A 20169-nucleotide genomic window follows, 5' to 3' on the forward strand; every position below is an offset into this window, starting at 1 on the left:
ACCCAAACACTTGAGTCTGACTGAGGAAGTTGAAATGTCCTGTGTGGCCATACAACAATCCTCCACCTCCTCAAACCATCGATAGATCTTACTGACACGTTACTGACTTTACGTTCTGCAAATGTGGTTGAACGCAAATGAGAATGTGTGACATAACAAAGTCAACGTCTAACCTCTCCTCTCGCCACCTTCTCTGGTGCTAAAAACAACCTGTGTGTGTGAGACATATTGAATCTCTGTGACATATTCGGAAAGTATTCAGACCCCTTGACTTTTTCCACATTTTGTTACGTTAAAGCCTTATTCTAAAATTGATTACATAGTTTTTCTCCCCTCATCAATCTACACACAATTCCTCATAATGACAAAGCAAAAACAGGTTTATTTAAAATGGAGGGGGAAAATTAAATATCACATTTACACAGCTATTCAGACCCTTCACTCAGTAGCCTACTTTGTTGAAGCAAGCAAAGCTCAAGGACATTCAGAGACTTGTCCCGAAGCCACTCCTGCGTTGTCATGTCTGTGTGCTTAGGGTCGTTGTCTTGTTGGAAGGTGAACCTTCACCCCAGTCTGAGGTGCTGAGGGCTCAGGAGCAGGTTTTCATCAAGGAACTCTCTGTACTTTTCTCTGTTCATCTGTGCCTTGATCCTGACTAGTCTCCCAGTCCCTGCCGCTGAAATACATCCTCCCCAGCACGATGCTGCGACCACCATGCTTTACCGTAGGGATGGTGCGAGGTTTCCTCCAGACGTGAAGCTTGGCATTCAGGCCAAAGAATTCAAACTTGGTTTCATCAAATCTTGTTTCTCATGGTCTTAGCGACCATCGGGTTCTTGGTCACCTCCGTGACCAAGGACCTTCTCCCCTGATAGCTCAGTTTAGCCAGGCGGCCAGCTGTAGGAAGAGTCTTGGTGGTTCCAAACTTCTTCCATTTAAGAATGATGGAGACCACTGTGTTCTTGTGGACCTTCAAGGCTGCAGACATTTTTTGGTACCCTTCCCCAGATCTGTGCCTCAACACAATCCTGTCTCGGAGCTCTACGGACAATTCCTTCGGCTTGGCTTTTGCTCTGACATGGACTGTCAACTGTGGAACCTTCTATAGACAGGTGTGTGCCTTTCCAAATCATGTCCAATCAATTGAATTTACCACAGGTGGACTCCAATCAAGTTGTAGAAACATCTCAAGGATGATGAATGGAAACAGGATGTACCTGAGCTCATTTTCGAGTGTCATAGCAAGGCGTCTGAATACTTATGTAAAAAAGTTTATTTTTTAAATCTGTTTTTGCTTTGTCATTATGGCGTATTGTGTGTAGATTGCTGAAGATTTGTTTTTATTTAATCAATTATAAATCAAGGCTGTAAGGTTAAAAAAATGGGGAAAAGTCAAGGGGTCTGAATACTTTCCGAAGGCACTTTAGAATGAATTAAAACTAGATTGTCCTAAATGTGGAATGATTAAATCATTTCAATCATGATAAAGGATAAAACTTAATTACCACATAACAGAAATACAGGAGAGAAGTTGGTTATATAAGGATGAACCAGGCTGAGGCCTGGTAGTGGTACAGTATGACTAGGCAGTTTTCCTAGCACTCCATTTAAGCAGACTCGCTACTGCTTCCTAGTGGTTCCCTAAGGATATTTACGGGAAAAATACATTGACACCTTTCTTTTTTCTCAATGACATTCAATTCAGCATTGAAAAAAAGCGCAAGTTTGTTCCACCTGAGTGAGTCTGACCACAAGTCAGAGACCGCTATGATGACACAACAAATGCATTTGATGGATCTTTTTTGTCTTCTAATGCCTCTTAAGGGGAAAGTAATCTAAAAAATTAATAAGATTACGTTACTGAGTTCAGGTAATCAAAAAGTAACGGATTACAATTTTGGACAGGTAACTGGAACAGATTATATTTACAAAGTAACCTACCCAGCCCTGGTTTGGGAGCATTGAATGTTGATGGCCCTATACACAGTGGGACTCAGCTGTAATTTATCATGGGCGACATTAACACAAGCAGTCACAAAGCCTGCATCTACACAGGCAGCCCAATTCTGATCTTTTGCCCAGTTATTTGCAAAATAACTGATCTGATTGATCAAAAGACCAATTAGTGGAAAAAAATATCAGAATTACGCTGCTTGTCTAAATGCAGCCTAAGGTGAAAATATGTACTAGTGTGATGTGTACTTTGTGTGCAGAGGATGTTGTGGTTTAGAGATGGCCTTCATAGCTGTTTCTCTGGGGGATTCAAGGGAATCCTGGCCTTGTAGGCTGACTGGCTGATCTTAGTGTGGAAACAATTAGCAAACAAGATGCTATCTGAATTTAGCTGATAGTGTTGTCACCTCCTGAACCACAATGGTTACAATAGGGCAGTGGTTCCCAAACTTTTTATAGTCCCTGTAGCCCTTCAAACATTCAACCTCCAGCTGCGTGTACCCCCTCTAGCACCAGGTTCAGCGCACTCTCAAATATTGTTTTTTGCCATCATTGTAAGCCTGCCACACACACACTATACGATACATTTATTAAACATAAGAATGAGTGTGAGTTTTTGTCACAACCTGGCATGTGGGAAGTGACATAGAGCTCTTATAGGACCAGGGCACAAATAATAATATAATAATCAATCATTTTGCTCTTTATTTAGCCAGCTTACATATGAAACCTTATTTGTTCATCGAAAATTGTGAATAACTCACCACAGGTTAATGAGAAGGGTGTGCTTGAAAGGATGCACATAACTCTGCAATGTTGAGTTGTATTGGAGAGAGACTCCGTCTTAAATCATTTTCCACACACAGTCTGTGCCTGTATTTAGTTTTCAAGGTAGTGAGGGCCGAGAATCCACTCTCACATAGGTATGTGGTTGCAAAGGGCATCAGTGTCTTAACAGTGAGATTTGCCAAGGCAGGATTCTCTGTGTGTAGCCCAATCCAGAAATCTGGCAGTGGCTTCTGATTTAATTCAATTTTCACAGAACCACTTGTTGCAATTTCAATGAGGCTCACTTGTTCAGATATCGGTAAGTGGACTGAAGGCAGGGCATGAAAGGGATAACGAATCCAGTTGTTTGTGTCATCCGTTTCAGGAAAGTACCTCCGTAATTGCGCACCCAACACACCCAGGTGCTTCGCTATATCATATTTGACATTATCCATGAGCTTGAGTTCATTTGCACACAAAAAATCATACAATGATGGAAAGACGTGTGTTGTCCTTGTTAATGCAGACAGAGAGGGGCTCCAACTTCTTAATCATAGCCTCAATTTTGTCCCACACATTGAATATAGTGGCGGAGAGTCCCTGTAATCCTAGATTCAGATCATTCAGGTAGGCCAGTCGTGTGAGAAACTAGTCATCATGCAAGCGATCAGACAAGTGAAAATGATGGTCAGTAAAAAAAAAGTGTCAGTGATAACCAGCGCACTTCTGTAGGTTGTAAAAAGCGTTACATGGTCGCTGCCCATATCATTGCATAGCACAGAAAATACACGAGAGGTCAGGGGCCTTGCTTTAACAAATTTAACCATTTTCACTGTAGTGTCCAAAACGTCTTTCAAGCTGTCAGGCATTCCCTTGGCAGCAAGAGCCTCTCGGTGGATGCTGCAGTGTACCCAAGTGGTGGGGCAACTGCTTGCATGCGCGTTACCACTCCACAATGTCTCCCTGTCATGGCTTTTGCACCATCAGTACAGATACCAACATGAGCAGCAGCTACCTTTGGCTACATATGGACCGTTAGTGGAATTCCCGCGAGAGAGTAACGGTTAATGCGATTGGATGTTAACTATTTGACGAGGCTACCTGTATTTGACATTGTATTGTTATTTCGCTGAACACTAGTCGGTTTAATTGTATTTTTGGCAGTGAAACGAGGCTACTCAGGCGAGAAAAAAACCTCACCCAAATGTATAGCCCCGTTAGAAAATATAAATGGACTGTTTTTCTTAATGTGAATCACATTATTATTTGGTGTACCCCCGAAGGCATTGCGCGTATCCCTGGGGGAATATATATACCCCAATTTGGGAATACCTGCAAAAGGGGAAAGTGTGAATACAAAACATTAGGAACACCTTCCTAATATTGAGTTGCCCCCTCCCCATAGCGATGCTGGCCCATGTTCACTCCATTGCTTCCCACAGGTGTGTTAAGTTGGCTGGATGTCCTTTGGGTGGTGGACATTTCTTGACACACAAAGGAAACTATTGAATGTGAAAAACCCAGCCGTGTTGCAGTTCTTGACTCAAACCAGTGCGCGTGGCACCTATTACCAAAGGCACTTTAATCTTTTGTCTTGCTCATTCACCCTGTGAATGACACACACACACAATCCATATCTCAATTGTTTCAAGGCTTAAAAATCCTTCTTTAACCTGTCTCCTCCTCTTCATCTACACTGACTGAAGTAGATTTAACAAGTGACATCAATAAGGGATCATAGTTTTCACCTGGATTCACCTGGTCATGTCATGGAAAGAGCAGGTGTACTTAACATTTTGTATACTCAGTGTATGTCATCTCCTGATGACTGTTTGATTTCAATCCAGAAAAGGTTCACCAAGTAAATAAACCTCGCCCGCCGACCCACTTGTCAGTCAATGACAAAATATAAATACATACCCATACAATCATGAGGGAATGGAACAAAGCAATTACCACATCTGGTCAAATTCAAAGTCGTTGAGAAGCTAAGTGTCAAGTCACAATGATCAGATCATGTCACATGTCCATATTCAAATCTATAGTATACTACACTGTCATTCCATTCACTATCTTTACAATGAAATTAAATAATTTAATGCCCTGATCACACAGCAAATGAGGCATCTTCCCTGACCGACGATCCACGCATGGTATATTTCACTGTTTAATGCTTAGTTTGCATACTGTGCAATCCTCATCAAAGACTCTGCCTGCGTAATGGCATAAAGACAGGTTTTTAAAAAAGGTATGGGCCTTTTAGATTTAGAGTGAGGGTAATTCCAGCCTTTGGCATACAACATCGCCTATCCTTATAAGTTGAAGATGAACCTTTAGACAGGTAATTGTTGAGAAGTCCTACTCGGTTGCTAGGTTACAACACCCACAGGGAGTCCCCCAACTAAGAGGGTTTCCCCGCCTAAACACACACTATTTGGTAATGGAACAGCACACTGAAGGAGTCGAAAGCAAAAGCCACACAACAACAAAAAACACAGTGTTTATTGAAGAGCCAAGCAACTTCTTTTTCAATAATATAGTTGTGTACCATATAAGGGAATTTCATAGACATGGGTGTATGTGGTCTTCATTACATTTAAGTGAGTTAAGGAGTGTGTGGATGAACTCCATCTTGCCTTATAGTCCTTGTAATCTTCCAAGAAGCACAAACAGAGAGTGGGACATTTACACAGCTGCGTTATATCCAAAATGGAAATGAGAAAACTAAGCTTATTTGTTTAAGATTCAATTATTCTAGGCTATTGCCTGTTGTGTTGAGACTAATACCATGATGACGACCTGGGGCCTCATTTATCAACGGCGTGTACATTTCGTCCAAAATTCTGGCGTAGGTGGAGATTCTAGGCTTTGCCTGTGGAACCAATTATTATTGGAATTTATCAAACTGTCACATGGAACATACAGTGCCTTCAGAAAGTATTCATATCCCTTGACTTACTCCACATTTTGTTGTGTTACAGCCAGAATTCAAAATTGATTAAATCTTTTTTTTTTTTTTTAAATATCACCCATCTGCAAACAATACCCCATAACGATGAAGTTACTTATTTATTTTCTTCAATTTATTTAAAATGAAATACAGAAATATCAAATGTACATAAATATTCACAACCCTCTGTTAAGACACTCCAAATTGAGCTCAGGTGCATTCCTATGATCATCCTTGAGATGTCGTTACAACTTGACTGGACCAATTCAATTGTGGCCAATTCAATTGTTTGTACGTGATTTAGAAAGAAACACACCTTTCTATATAAGGTCCCACAGTTGATAGGGGTGCATGTCAGAACAGAAACTACACCATGAAATCCAAGGAACTATCCATAGATCTCCGACATTTCTTGGGTATTGAAAGTATCCAAGAGCATAGTGGTCTCCGTCAATGGGAAAAATATGGAACTACCCAGACTCTGCCTAGAGCTGGCCGTCCGACCAAAGTGAGCAACCCGGGCAAGAAGGACCTTGATCTGGGAGGAGACAGAACTACATAGTTCCTTGGCTGAGATGGGAAAACCTGCCAGAAGGACAACCGTTTCTACAGTACACTAATCTGGGGTTTATGGGAGAGTGGCCAGATCGAAACAAACCACTCCTGAGAAAAGACACATGACAACATACCTGGAGTTTGCAAAAAGAACACATGAAAGACAGAGCATAAGAAAATAACATGGTTTGATGAGACAAAAATGTTATTATTTGGCCTGAATGCAAAGCGCTATGTCTGGAGAAAACCAGGCTCAGCTAATCACTCATCTAACACCATCCCTACAGTGAAGCATGGTGGTGGCAACATCATGCTATGGGGATGCTTTTCAGCAGCAGGGACTAAGAGACTGGTAAGGATAGAGGGAACAATGAACGGGGCCAAATACAAGCAAATCCTTGATGCGAACCTGCTTCAGTGTGAAAATGACCATAGACTGGGGGCGACGATTTACATTCCAACAGGACAATTACCACAAGCATACAGCCAAAGCAAAGCTGGAATGGCTTCAGAACAAGAATGTGACAGTCCTTGAGTGGCCCGGCCAAAGCCCAGACTTGAATCCCATTGAAAATCTGTAGAAAGACTTGAACATTTCTGCTCACCTCCGTTCCCCATCTACTTTAACAGCGCTTGAGAAAATATAGAAGAATGGGAGAAAATCCCCAAAATCCAGATGTGCAAAGCTGAAACGGACATACCCAAGACGACTCAAAGGTGCTTCTACAAAGTTTTGACTCCGGTTTGAATACTTATGACATTTTCTGGGATCTTTAATTTCAGCTCATGAAACATGGGACCAACACTTTACATGTTTATATGTTTATATTTTTGTTCAGTATATACAGTGCCTTGCGAAAGTATTCGGCCCCCTTGAACTTTGTGACCTTTTGCCACATTTCAGGCTTCAAACATAAAGATATAAAACTGTATTTTTTTGTGAAGAATCAACAACAAGTGGGACACAATCATGAAGTGGAACGACATTTATTGGATATTTCAAACTTTTTTAACAAATCAAAAACTGAAAAATTGGGCGTGCAAAATTATTCAGCCCCCTTAAGTTAATACTTTGTAGCGCCACCTTTTGCTGCGATTACAACTGTAAGTCGCTTGGGGTATGTCTCTATCCGTTTTGCACATCGAGAGACTGAAATTTTTTCCCATTCCTCCTTGCAAAACAGCTCGAGCTCAGTGAGGTTGGATGGAGAGCATTTGTGAACAGCAGTTTTCAGTTCTTTCCACAGATTCTCGATTGGATTCAGGTCTGGACTTTGACTTGGCCATTCTAACACCTGGATATGTTTATTTTTGAACCATTCCATTGTAGATTTTGCTTTATGTTTTGGATCATTGTCTTGTTGGAAGACAAATCTCCGTCCCAGTCTCAGGTCTTTTGCAGACTCCATCAGGTTTTCTTCCAGAATGGTCCTGTATTTGGCTCCATCCATCTTCCCATCAATTTTAACCATCTTCCCTGTCCCTGCTGAAGAAAAGCAGGCCCAAACCATGATGCTGCCACCACCATGTTTGACAGTGGGGATGGTGTGGTCAGGGTGATGAGCTGTGTTGCTTTTACGCCAAACATAACGTTTTGCATTGTTGCCAAAAAGTTCAATTTTGGTTTCATCTGACCAGAGCACCTTCTTCCACATGTTTGGTGTGTCTCCCAGGTGGTTTGTGGCAAACTTTAAATGACACTTTTTATGGATATCTTTAAGAAATGGCTTTCTTCTTGCCACTCTTCCATAAAGGCCAGATTTGTGCAATATACGACTGATTGTTGTCCTATGGACAGAGTCTCCCACCTCAGCTGTAGATCTCTGCAGTTCATCCAGAGTGATCATGGGCCTCTTGGCTGCATCTCTGATCAGTCTTCTCCTTGTATGAGCTGAAAGTTTAGAGGGACGGCCAGGTCTTGGTAGATTTGCAGTGATCTGATACTCCTTCCATTTCAATATTATCACTTGCACAGTGCTCCTTGGGATGTTTAAAGCTTGGGAAATCTTTTTGTATCCAAATCCGGCTTTAAACTTCTTCACAACAGTATCTCGGACCTGCCTGGTGTGTTCCTTGTTCTTCATGATGCTCTCTGCGCTTTTAACAGACCTCTGAGACTATCACAGTGCAGGTGCATTTATACGGAGACTTGATTACACACAGGTGGATTGTATTTATCATCATTAGTCATTTAGGTCAACATTGGATCATTCAGAGATCCTCACTGAACTTCTGGAGAGAGTTTGCTGCACTGAAAATAAAGGGGCTGAATAATTTTGCACGCCCAATTTTTCAGTTTTTGATTTGTTAAAAAAGTTTGAAATATCCAATAAATGTCGTTCCACTTCATGATTGTGTCCCACTTGTTGTTGATTCTTCACAAAAAAATACAGTTTTATATCTTTATGTTTGATGCCTGAAATGTGGCAAAAGGTCGCAAAGTTCAAGGGGACCGAATACTTTCGCAAGGCACTGTATGTGTGTGCTCGTGAACCAGCATTACAACCATGTCTGGAAAACGTCATTCACCTTTTATGGTAACAAAAACACACTCATTTGCTGTATGATTGAGATTTTGGAGCTGGTCCCTGACGGTCTCTAAAAGAAAGCGCAATGGCCAATCTTAGCACATTTCTGGAAAGGTGTGGGCAGAAGGGTAATGTTCTGAAGTTACTTTTTCAAACCAAATGCATGCCGCCTACAGCGAGTGCCAAATACTGTCCGCATATTCTGCAATATTGAAACAATTTAAAAGTGCTGCAGCCCACACTTCTATGCAAAATATAATGTACAAAAATATAAACGCAACATACAACAATTAACGATTTTACTGAGTTACAGGTCATAAGAAAATCAGTAAATTTAAATGTATTATGCCCTAATCAATGGATTTCACATGACTGGGCATAGGCCCACCCACTTGGGAACCAGGTCCACTGGGGAGCCCAGCCAAACAGAATTCGTTTTTCCACACAAAAGGGCTTTATTAGACAGAAATACTTGGTTTTGGTGGCTGGTCTCAAGACGATCCTGCAGGTGAAGAAGGCAGATGTGGAGGTCCGGGGCTGGCGTGGTTACACTTGGTCTGCAGTTGTGAGGATGGTTGAGCATACTGCCAAATTCTTTCAAATGAAATTGGAGGCGGCTTATGGTAGAGAAATTAACATTAAAATTCTCTGGCAACAGCTCTGGTGGACATTCCTGCAGTCAGAATGCCAATTGCGCGCTCCCTTAATGTGACACATCTGTACATTTTAGAGAGTGGCCTTTTGTCCCCAGCACAAGGTGCACCTGTGTAATGATCATACTGTTTAATAATCTTCTTGATATGTCTGGTGGATGGATTATCTTGGCAAAGGAGAAATGCTCACTAACAGGGATGTAAATAAATGTGTGCACAAATAAGCTTCTTGGGCGTATGGAACATTTCTGGGATCTTTTATTCGAACTCATAAAACATGGGACCAACACTTTACACGTTGCATTATATTTAGTTCAGTATATGAATTATTAGTTTATCAACACATGATTGTGTTTCTTCTATCTCCTGCCCTGGTATAGGCTATGATGTTGCGCTCCTATCGCACAGCAACACCATCAAATATATTAAACAGGGCTATTGGTCTATTTACTTCAGAGCATACTTGGCTATTGAATGAGCGATGGATAAATGGTAGCCTAATATTTGGGTCGTTCTACCAATTCAGTGTCTTTTGAGAAGTGTGACTTGGTTAAAAACAAACTTGATTTGAGCTCATATTAACATCGTCTTAAAGAGTATATGTTCAACTTGTGGTTATATATAAAAAAGAACTATAGTAAGTGCCAAATAAAGTGACAGGGTTGATGATTTCTTCTTAAAATCAGCCATAAATTCCCTTGTGGCAGGGGGAATGGAAGCTTGTGCGCAACAGGGAGTGGCAAGCTTCACAAAAATGTTGGATGCTCAACCCATTCAGTTTTCCAGCACAAAATGGCCAAAAAGAGTAGAACCAACTCACCTGCTTTTACACTATGATTTGACTATTAGATATTTATTTTGGAAAAAAATACTTTAAAAAGGAATTGTTTCATCATATTAAAAAAAAAAGTGTTCAGTTAACACTTGACCTTAAAATGAGGGAGAGACATAAAAGAGTCACTGAATGATAATCTTCAGAAATTAATGTCAAAGAAACAAAATAAGTAACGCTTTACAAGGATGGAGAAACTTCGGAGACATTTCGGGATTGACATTTCAAAATGCTGAATTTTGTCACTTTAGCAAGCCTTTTCATATAAAAATTGGATTTATTGACTTCTCCATGTGGTCTTTACTAAAAGGGCATTCATTTTATAAAATTAAATATTGGTGTACAATTTCCCCTTAAAATATCACAGGGCACTGTTTTTGTGGAATAACCTATTTGTTTTGTAGCAGGAATAAACCAGTCATGACAGAAATGGAGAGACATGTCCTGCAAATGATGATGATTTAGGCCTAAGCTATATAATAATAGCAAAATAAATATGAGGATTTATGCTGCTATCTGATCTTATTCATCAATTTTATCATTAGGCCTACATTAAATATTTTTAGTAGCCTACCATTACTATAATACCCATGCATCAAACACCCCCAAAAGAACAACATTTGCTTGCAATACAATTGTTCAACCACTAGAAGTTGTGCATAGGCATGGGGAAATGGGATACCTAGCCAGTTGCACAACTGAATGCATTCAAATAAATGAGTTTTTCGCATATGGTCTGAGCTGTATGTGCGATACGCACACTTTCCCATAAACTTCAAAATTGAGAAATACCAACCTTTGTGGAAAAACGGGCACACGCAAATTTTAGAGTATTTTTTTGTGTGCACGCACCTTTGATAAATGAGGCCCGTGGCTGTCTTCTAACGTTCTTAAAATGATACTGAAAAAGTGGTAATCACTCCCATCTAGAGGATAAACATGAGTATGACAGTCTAGATTGGGAATCAAGAGCCCAGTACCGTACAACTAACCACAACAATAACTAAGAATCAGCCAATAAAAACAGATTAAAAATGAATATTTTATTCCTTAGACAAATGATATAGCACTGAATGGGTAATATTTACAAGGTAACAACCCAGATGAATCAGCCCAAATTAGCTGCTGAAAAATAGAACCTGAATAAATAAGTGTCTTTCAATGGGACCAAGTGACCACCAAGTGTCCCCAAGTGTCACCATCAACAGGAAGTGACCTCAGCGCTCCTCGAAAAAAATGGCCCTTACTTTTTCCTCCATCAGCTGTGGTTCAGAGAGCTTCTGGATGGCCAGCTCCTTCACCGGGTTCTCCACACAGCTCTTGAACAAAGGCTCCGGCTCCTGGGAAACAAAACAATAGAGTCCCGTTAGAGAGATTATGGGCACGGGCAGATACAATCTAAAAATCAGTCAATATCACCCGTGCATTTTTTACCCTGGCAAGGTGATTACTGTGGGACACCATATGTCCCATGTGACTGAAACGATGCAGTTACCTTGTGCTCCAGTTGTCTCTGTTCCTCCACGGCCTCATCCACACTCAGGCCAACCCACTCAGCCTCTTCTGCGGGGATCTCAAACTGCTGCTGGGGGCAATGGAAGAAGGGCGGAGGACAGAATGCGAGGGAGAGAGATGAGGGAGACCTCATTACGTCATCTATAAACTTTGTGCAGCACTTTCACTGACTTTATGAACGGTTGTTGCGTCATCTCCTATAGCAACTTGGTGAAAGCTCAAGACAAAAGTGTGTTGGAATTTCAAACCGTCATGGTCCAAAACATAACGCACCGACCTTGTGCTTGGTGTAGATCCTTCTTGACAGGGTCCTCTGGGTCAAGCTGGGTGTCTTTAAAGGACAGCCTCAGGAGCATGGCCCGCCTCAGGTCCTCTTTGGTGTCTGGAGGAGAATCAAGCGAGTCATTGGATGATGAAACCCACGCTGTGCCATCTTCTCAAAACACGGCACAATTGACATGTATCCACACACTATAGCTAAAGACGGCAACATGCAGACTCCTCTCTCTCACCCTCAGGATGTAATAGTCAAAGCCGTAGGCGGCATCAATGAGGTCTAGGGTGCGAGCCGTGACGGTGATGGTGAGCTTGTGGTTGAGGATCTCACTGTACAGCTCTCTGGTGAACAGCTGTGGCTTCCAGACACTTTCCAGCCTGGTGGAGAGCTGAAGAGATAGACAATGTTAGGATACATGCTCAGATATAAAATAAAGTGTGTCTGTGAATACGGGGAACACAACAAATGCTCATGATATTCATTAATGCCCTTCATAGTACTCACTTTGTCATTGTTTGCATATCTGAAGCCTGATATCCATCCTTCACCTCCCCATAGGCCGTCCTGGGACTCAGGGGGTAGTAAATGGGGAAGTCTTGGACCCGCTTCTTGTGCCCTGTTTTGGGGTTGGCCCTGTATTTGACTCCCAGGGCCTTCCAGTGGACCAGGGTGGCCTGCGTGGTCTCCTCCAGAGAGCAGAGGTAGTGTTTGGGGAGGAAGGCATAGATCCCCTGCTTCAGAGAGGCATGGTCACTGGGTTGGTATTGACGCATGCCTAGCTGGGAAAACAAAAATATAATTGGACCAAGAATAGTCTTATTTGCAATTCCTTTACTTATTTGTTAAATTAAATATCGTTACATTTAATTGTGTTTTTGTTAAACTCATTGTTAGACAACAGCAAGGTAAGGAGAAATAGCTATTTAAATATGAATATGGAAGAGTCGGTGTAGCTCACTAACGTTAGCTAGTTGCTCGCTGTTGACCTCCAGACCACCCGTTTTTCCACACAAAAGGGCTTTATTAGACAGAAATACTTGGTTTTGGTGGCTGGTCTCAAGACGATCCTGCAGGTGAAGAAGGCAGATGTGGAGGTCCTGGGCTGGCGTGGTTACACTTGGTCTGCAGTTGTGAGGATGGTTGAGCATACTGCCAAATTCTTTCAAATGAAATTGGAGGCAGCTTATGGTAGAGAAATTAACATTAAAATTCTCTGGCAACAGCTCTGGTGGACATTCCTGCAGTCAGAATGCCAATTGCGCGCTCCCTCAATGTGACACATCTGTACATTTTAGAGTGGCCTTTTGTCCCCAGCACAAGGTGCACCTGTGTAATGATCATACTGTTTAATAATCTTCTTGATATGTCTGGTGGATGGATTATCTTGGCAAAGGAGAAATGCTCACTAACAGGGATGTAAATAAATGTGTGCACAAATAAGCTTCTTGGGCGTATGGAACATTTCTGGGATCTTTTATTCAAACTCATAAAACATGGGACCAACACTTTACACGTTGCATTATATTTAGTTCAGTATATGAATTATTAGTTTATCAACACATTATTGTGTTTCTTCTATCTCCTGCCCTGGTTGACCTCCAGACCACCCAGCAGCAACAATGCCGCACGTTCGGTTTCACTAAACTAGCTACAGTAGCTGGATAGGACAGCTATGAGGCTATTTATAATATAATTTCTAATTTGTTGCCAAATACTAGTCTCTACTCAGTTCAAACGGTAATTTACCTTTGAATTGGATAAACGACCAACTACACCATCAGATGCCGTTTATATCTCTCCACGTTACAAAAACAAGAACATGCAACATTTCCGCCTACTCCAACAAGGACATTGCTTGTTTAAGAAAAAAGACGGCGAAGCGATGATTGGTTTATCGGGTTTGGCAGTCATTATGTGCTTCCGGTCTTGTTCGTTTGAAGGATGCATATAATTTGCGCCGCGCTGCACCAGATTTTTTTTTACTGTTTTGAGTGACGCAATAATCATTCTATAAAACACTGTAATCCAGAGCAATTTATAGTAGCAATTAGACATATTGACAGATATTTCACCTAATTCACCTTGAACCACCGGGCCTGCGGCAACTGACACAACGCTCTAACCGCTAAACTACCTCTCATCATCAATACCCAAATAAATGTCCCAGACAAGCGTGACTCTGTTGAAATACAACTAACTATAAAATATATATATTCAGGAACAGACTTACATTGTTGTTTTTTGCTGCGTAGTATATAAATCGGCGAATGTGTTTAAGATTTGTAGGTGATCAAAGTCCATGCATTTTGAGCGTTCATAAACTACGCCCGAAAGGTGGAATTGAACCACTCTGCCGCTAAGCAGCTACAGGTTTGAAGCCTGCACCCCGGACCACCGAGGCTCATCCGGGCACTTAAATGAGAGTTCGCAGTGCCTATATATACCTGATGGTTTACATAAGTGTTTCAGTGTCGGTGACAAAATCTTGTGGCAAAATCAGCCGTACTATTTAGTATAAGAAATGTACGTTTTCCTACAATGAAAATCGCAAGCATTTTTGTGACTGTATAATGAAAGAAACACAGAAATGAAACGAAGTATGTTGTTAAAGGGAGGGCTTTTCGAAATAATGCAAAATTACTAAGATTTGATTGGCTGGTTGGCAACAAAAGGGGTGGAGTTTTTATAGTGTGTATCCGGGGTTTATCCACGGTCAACGTGGGGGGAATGTGCGCACTCATTGCTTAAAATGTGGTAGGACGTAGGCCATTACTTGGATCCTACAACACCGCACAATTAAATGCAAGTAGGACCTGTCAATGTGAAGATGTCATTGTTAGGTCCCGGCCCATCCACAATTTGTGACTCTATATTTACCTCCAGGAACACAATTGCGTTTGTTTTGCTGCGTAGTATATATATATATTAGCGATATATATATATTAGCGAATTCGTAAGAACATCATTGGTGATCAAAATCCATTACATTTGAATGTTGATAAATTACGCCCGAAAGGTGGAATTGAACCACTCTGCCGCTAAGCAGCTACAAGTTTGAAGCCTGCACCCCGCACCACCGAGGCTCATCCGGGGATTTGATGAAGAGTTCTCAGTGCTTATTTATACCTAACCGTATACATAAGTGTTTCAGTACCGGTGACAAAATGTTGCGGTAAAAGCAGCCGTACCATTTAGTATAAGGAATGTACGTTTTCCTACAGTGAAAATCGCAGGCATTTTACTGACTGTATAATGAAAGAAACACAGAAATAAAGTATGTTGTTAATAAGGGAGGATTTTTCGAAAGAATGCAAAATTGCTAAGAATGCAAAATTGCTGGTTGATAACAAAATGGTGGAGTTTTTATAGTGTGTATCCAGGGTCACCATCAAATAATGGCTTGTCCCTGGCTCTGACCCCATTCTCTGAGTGTGTCTAAGGCACAGGAGACTGCTGAGAACAGTACAACTCATAATAATGTATGCAACGGAGTACATGGAATGTTATCAAATACATGGAAACCATGTGTTTGATTTATTTGATACCATTCCCCTGATTCCGCTTCAGCCGTTACCACGAGCCCACCCTCCCCAATTAAGGTGTCACCAACCTCCTGTGGTTTCAGGGGGAGTGGGATATCCAAAAAAATTCATTTCCAATTCACACATGCACTTTTACATGTGTGAAATAGGACAAATGTAAGCACCCACCTAATTATCTTATTTTATTATCTCTGTAGTGAGGTGTCTTAGGCAAAATACTGTATTTTTGGGCCAATTTACTCTATATGGTTGGCAGGACACTGAGGATAGAATTGCCCATTATAAAGAGAAATGATGACAAAATGCATTACAGTCGGCGATGTAATCAGCTTCTCTATGGTAGGAAGAGCAGGACTCTTATTTATGGGTTCATTCATTTCAAGCATGTTTTGTGCACAAAGGAAGCAGAATTTCTTAAATTATTTTATTCCAGCACTTTTGGTGAAGATAGACACACGACTGTAAAAAAGCAATCCAAATGATATTTCAGGATCATGTATACATATTCATATATACTAAGACCTAGGTTCCCAAACTTTTTTGCACCACGACCCCATTTAGATATCTAAAAATTATTGCTCACCCAACCATGTGAAAAAAATGATACAGCCTAATTAACAACCAATGTTTATTTTTTTTATTTGGGTCTATGGTAGTCAATTGAAAAACATTCTAACCATATTTCTGATTGCCTTCTCAACTCACCATCACATACTTTTAATGTGGGACTATGACAGTCAATTGCAATCTGCAATCAATTGCAGTCTGACATAATGTCTCTTATCTCACCAACACTAATGAGATGGGTGTGCTTGATGCATGTAGCGTTGGAGCATCTTATGCCGCGTTCAAAACAACTGGGAAGTGGGAACTTAGAAATCTCCTACTTCCGGCTTCAGTGTGTTCAAAATAACTGGGAGCTCAGGAAAAAAATCGTTTTGAATGTCGTCCAACACGGAATTCCAACTCGGGCTTCTTTCTACAGCTCCGACTTTCCGAAATGAAGATCACCGACGTCAGGATTCAACCTAGTTCCCAGTTGTTTTGAATCCTGCATTAAAGTCAGGGGGCGTGGTCGACATCACACACCTCATCTCTGCTGTCACATCCAACCTGGATCGATATTTGGTTTTAATGCAGATGAGAGTACTGAATCCAGCTTCACACAGATATGAGCTTGTGAAGAGTACCATGAGTTTTACGATGCTTTCAAGAGAGCTGCGAACTCGGACAAATACGTCAGTGATCTTCATGTCGGAAAGTCGGAACTCTAGAAAGAGGCACAAGTTCTCGAGTTGGCATTCTGAGTTGGATCACTGTTCAAATGGATTTTTCCAAGTCGGAGCTAGTGTTGAACGCACTGAAGTCAGAAGTTGGAGATTTCCGAGTTCTCAGTTCCGAGTTCCAAGTTGCTTCGAAGCGGTATTGGTTCTCAGAGGGAGACGGCATGTGTCATTCTGCCACATGACAGCTCGATCAACTGTTCAATTTCACTTACCGACAAGTCAACTGAGCCAGGATCACAGTCAAATGGATTGGGAAGTAGGTCCCAAATATGGAAAGCGAAAATGTTCAAATCGTCTTACCTGGAACACGTCTTAGCAATTGTAATTATAATTTTATCATTATCAAGTGTCAAATGTCCTTTTCTTTACATGTGTTTTTTTCACTTGTCCAGTGTGTGTTTACAGGTGATTTGAATACTTGATAATTATATTTTTTCACTTGCTTTTTTCAAGTGTCAAATGTCATTTTTTGTACACATGATTTTCTTCACCTTTCCATACCCATCTGTGCAAAAGCCCACCATTCGATCCCATGGAATCTGTTTTCGTCAATATAGCCACACAGCACACAGAACATCCCCTGTGCCATTTCATGCTTGGTGTTAAGATAATGGGCATAATGCCAACCCAAAGATGACGCTGGTGGGGCACCTATCAAATCAAATCAATCAAATCAATCAAATTTTATTTGTCACATACACATGGTTAGCAGATGTTAATGAAAGTGTAGCGAAATGCTTGTGCTTCTAGTTCCGACAATGCAGTAATAACCAACGAGTAATCTAGCTAACAATTCCAAAACTACTACCTTATACACACAAGTGTAAAGGGATAAAGAATATGTACATAAAGATATATGAATGAGTGATGGTACAGAGCGGCATAGGAAAGATGCAGTAGATGGTATCGAGTACAGAGTTCTTCTCGACTGTATGTAATGAAACCTAAGATGACCTGGGGTACCAATGTAAGAAATAACACGTAAAAAAACAAAAATCTGCATAGTTTCCTAGGAACGCGAAGCGAGGCGGCCATCTCTGTCAGCGCCGGAAGTACCATATCATACCTAGGATATATAAACAGGTGCATTATGATTGTCTGATGAGGATGCCGTGACCTGTAACACGAAATATCTGAGTAAAGGACTATGCTTGCATTTTACCAAACTCTTCGCCGTGAGTTATTCACATACACAAAATAACAATAATCGTGAATAGCATCCTCCGACATGTATAGCGTGTACGTGCACGCTCACAGCTAACATCCATTTGGACAGCATAAGCCTGGTAGATTGCTAGCAATGGCATCAACTATTTGTTTAATTAATAGTGTTATCTGACAAAGGTATTGATGTGAGTCTCTGTGCCTCTCATAGCCGCGGGAAGTAGTGTGGGTGTAAAAAAGGCCGTCCTGCTCCTCTCTTCTAGACCTAACTTCCCCTCACAGTCCCTTCAGCTTCCCTTAAGTCCTGTTAGTTTTGCTGCTCAGCCTACCTAAGTTATCCCCCACCCATTATAGCCCTGTCATTACCAACCAATCAGAGCGGTTGGAAATGTGCATCTGGACACTGCACCCGCCCACTCAGTTCTGAGTGTTATTGCCATCCAAAGGGGGGAAGTCACATGTTTCTGAGGACCTTTTATTGTCGATAGTAACCTGAATGTCTGAATGTTGTGCGTGTATCTAAATACCCACAAGAATAAGATTCCAAGTAATTCGGATGACCAAAATCATATGAACATCTTCAAAGAAAACTGTGTGGTGGTGACTATCAAGAGCACAGTGATGGGCCTCAACATCATGTTCTAACCAGACAGCACTGTAGAGGACAGAACCAAACCAATCAGTTATACGTATACAGCGGACGTCAAGTACAGCCCAGACGTTCAGGCCTCTCTAGTCACAGCCAGGTGGGACCTGCCAGTCCCAAGCCTGGAGCCCCACCTGCAAGAACCGTGCTATTTCCGGTCCGAGGGTCCTGCAACCTCCAGACCCTGACAAAACGGGTGGCACTGTGATAGACTGCATCCAATTAATTGAGTACGGTATTGGAGGCGATTTTGTAAATGACATCGCCGAAGTCAAGGATCGGTAGCGTGGTCAGTTTTACGAGGGTATGTTTGGCAGCATGAGTGAAGGATACTTTGTTGTGAAATAGGAAGCCAATTCCAGATTTAACTTTGGATTGGAGATGTTTGATGTGAGTCTGGAAGGAGAGTTTACAGTCTAACCAGACACCTAGGTATTTGTCCACATATTCTAAGTCAGAACCGTCCAGAGTAGTGATGCTGGACGGGCGGGCAGGTGCAGGCAGTGATCGGTTGAAGAGCATGCATTTAGTTTTACTTGTATTTAAGAGCAGTTGGAGGCCACGGAAGGAGAGTTGTATGGCATTCAAGCTCGTCTGGAGGGTTGTTAACATAGTGTCCAAAGAAGGGCCAGAAGTATACAAAATTGTGTCGTCTGCGTAGAGGTGGATCAGAGACTCACCAGCAGCAAGAGCGACATCATTGATGTATACAGAGAAGAGAGTCGGACCAAGAATTGAACCCTGTGGCACCCTCATAAAGACTACCAGAAGCCCGGACAACAGGCCCTCCGATTTGACACACTGATCTCTATCAGAGAAGTAGTTGGTGAACCAGGCGAGGCAATCATTTGAGAAACGAAGGCTATCGAGTCTGCCGATGACGATGTGATGATTGACAGAGTCGAAAGCCTTGGCCAGGTCAATGAATACGGCTGCACAGTAATGTTTCTTATCGATGGTGGTTAAGATATTGTTTAGGACCTTGAGCATGGCTGAGGTGCACCCATGACCAGCTCTGAAACCAGATTGCATAGCAGAGAAGGTGCGGTGGGATTCGAAATGGTCGGTAATCTGTTAGTTGACTTGGCTTTCGAAGACCTTAGAAAGGCAGGGTAGGATAGATATAGGTCTGTAGCAGTTTGGGTCAAGATTGTCCCCTCCTTTGAAGAGGGGGATGACCGCAGCTGCTTTCCAATCTTTGGGAATCTCAGACGACACAAAAGAGAGGTTGAACAGGCTAGTAATAGGGGTTGCAACAATTTCGGCGGACAATTTTAGAATTAAAGGGTCCAGATTGTCTAGCCCGGCTGATTTGTGGGGGTCCAGCTTTTGCAGCTCTTTCAGAACATCAGCTGACTGGATTTGGGAGAAGGAGAAATGGGGAAGGCTTGGGCGAGTTGCTGTGGGGGGTGGAGTACTATTGTCCGGGGTAGGGGTGGCCAGGTGGAAAGCATGGCCAGCCTTAGAAAAATGCTTATTGAAATTCTCAATTATAGTGGA

General features: G+C 41.7%; 2 non-coding genes and 1 pseudogene across 2 annotated transcripts; all 3 read right to left on the minus strand.

Annotated features, from left to right (window-relative positions):
• Positions 1–11261: 11261 nt before the first annotated feature.
• Positions 11262–14430, minus strand: LOC112266663 (annotated as a pseudogene).
• Positions 14356–14442, minus strand: trnastop-uca. Its single transcript has one exon. It is a non-coding gene; the product is annotated as a tRNA-Sec (tRNA).
• A 595-nt stretch (positions 14443–15037) lies between these two features.
• On the minus strand, positions 15038–15124 carry trnastop-uca. Its single transcript has one exon. It is a non-coding gene; the product is annotated as a tRNA-Sec (tRNA).
• Between the last annotated feature and the right edge of the window lie 5045 nt (positions 15125–20169).

The sequence above is a fragment of the Oncorhynchus tshawytscha genome, linkage group LG14 (assembly GCF_018296145.1).
Source record: "Oncorhynchus tshawytscha isolate Ot180627B linkage group LG14, Otsh_v2.0, whole genome shotgun sequence".
Taxonomy (NCBI): Eukaryota; Metazoa; Chordata; class Actinopteri; order Salmoniformes; family Salmonidae; genus Oncorhynchus; species Oncorhynchus tshawytscha.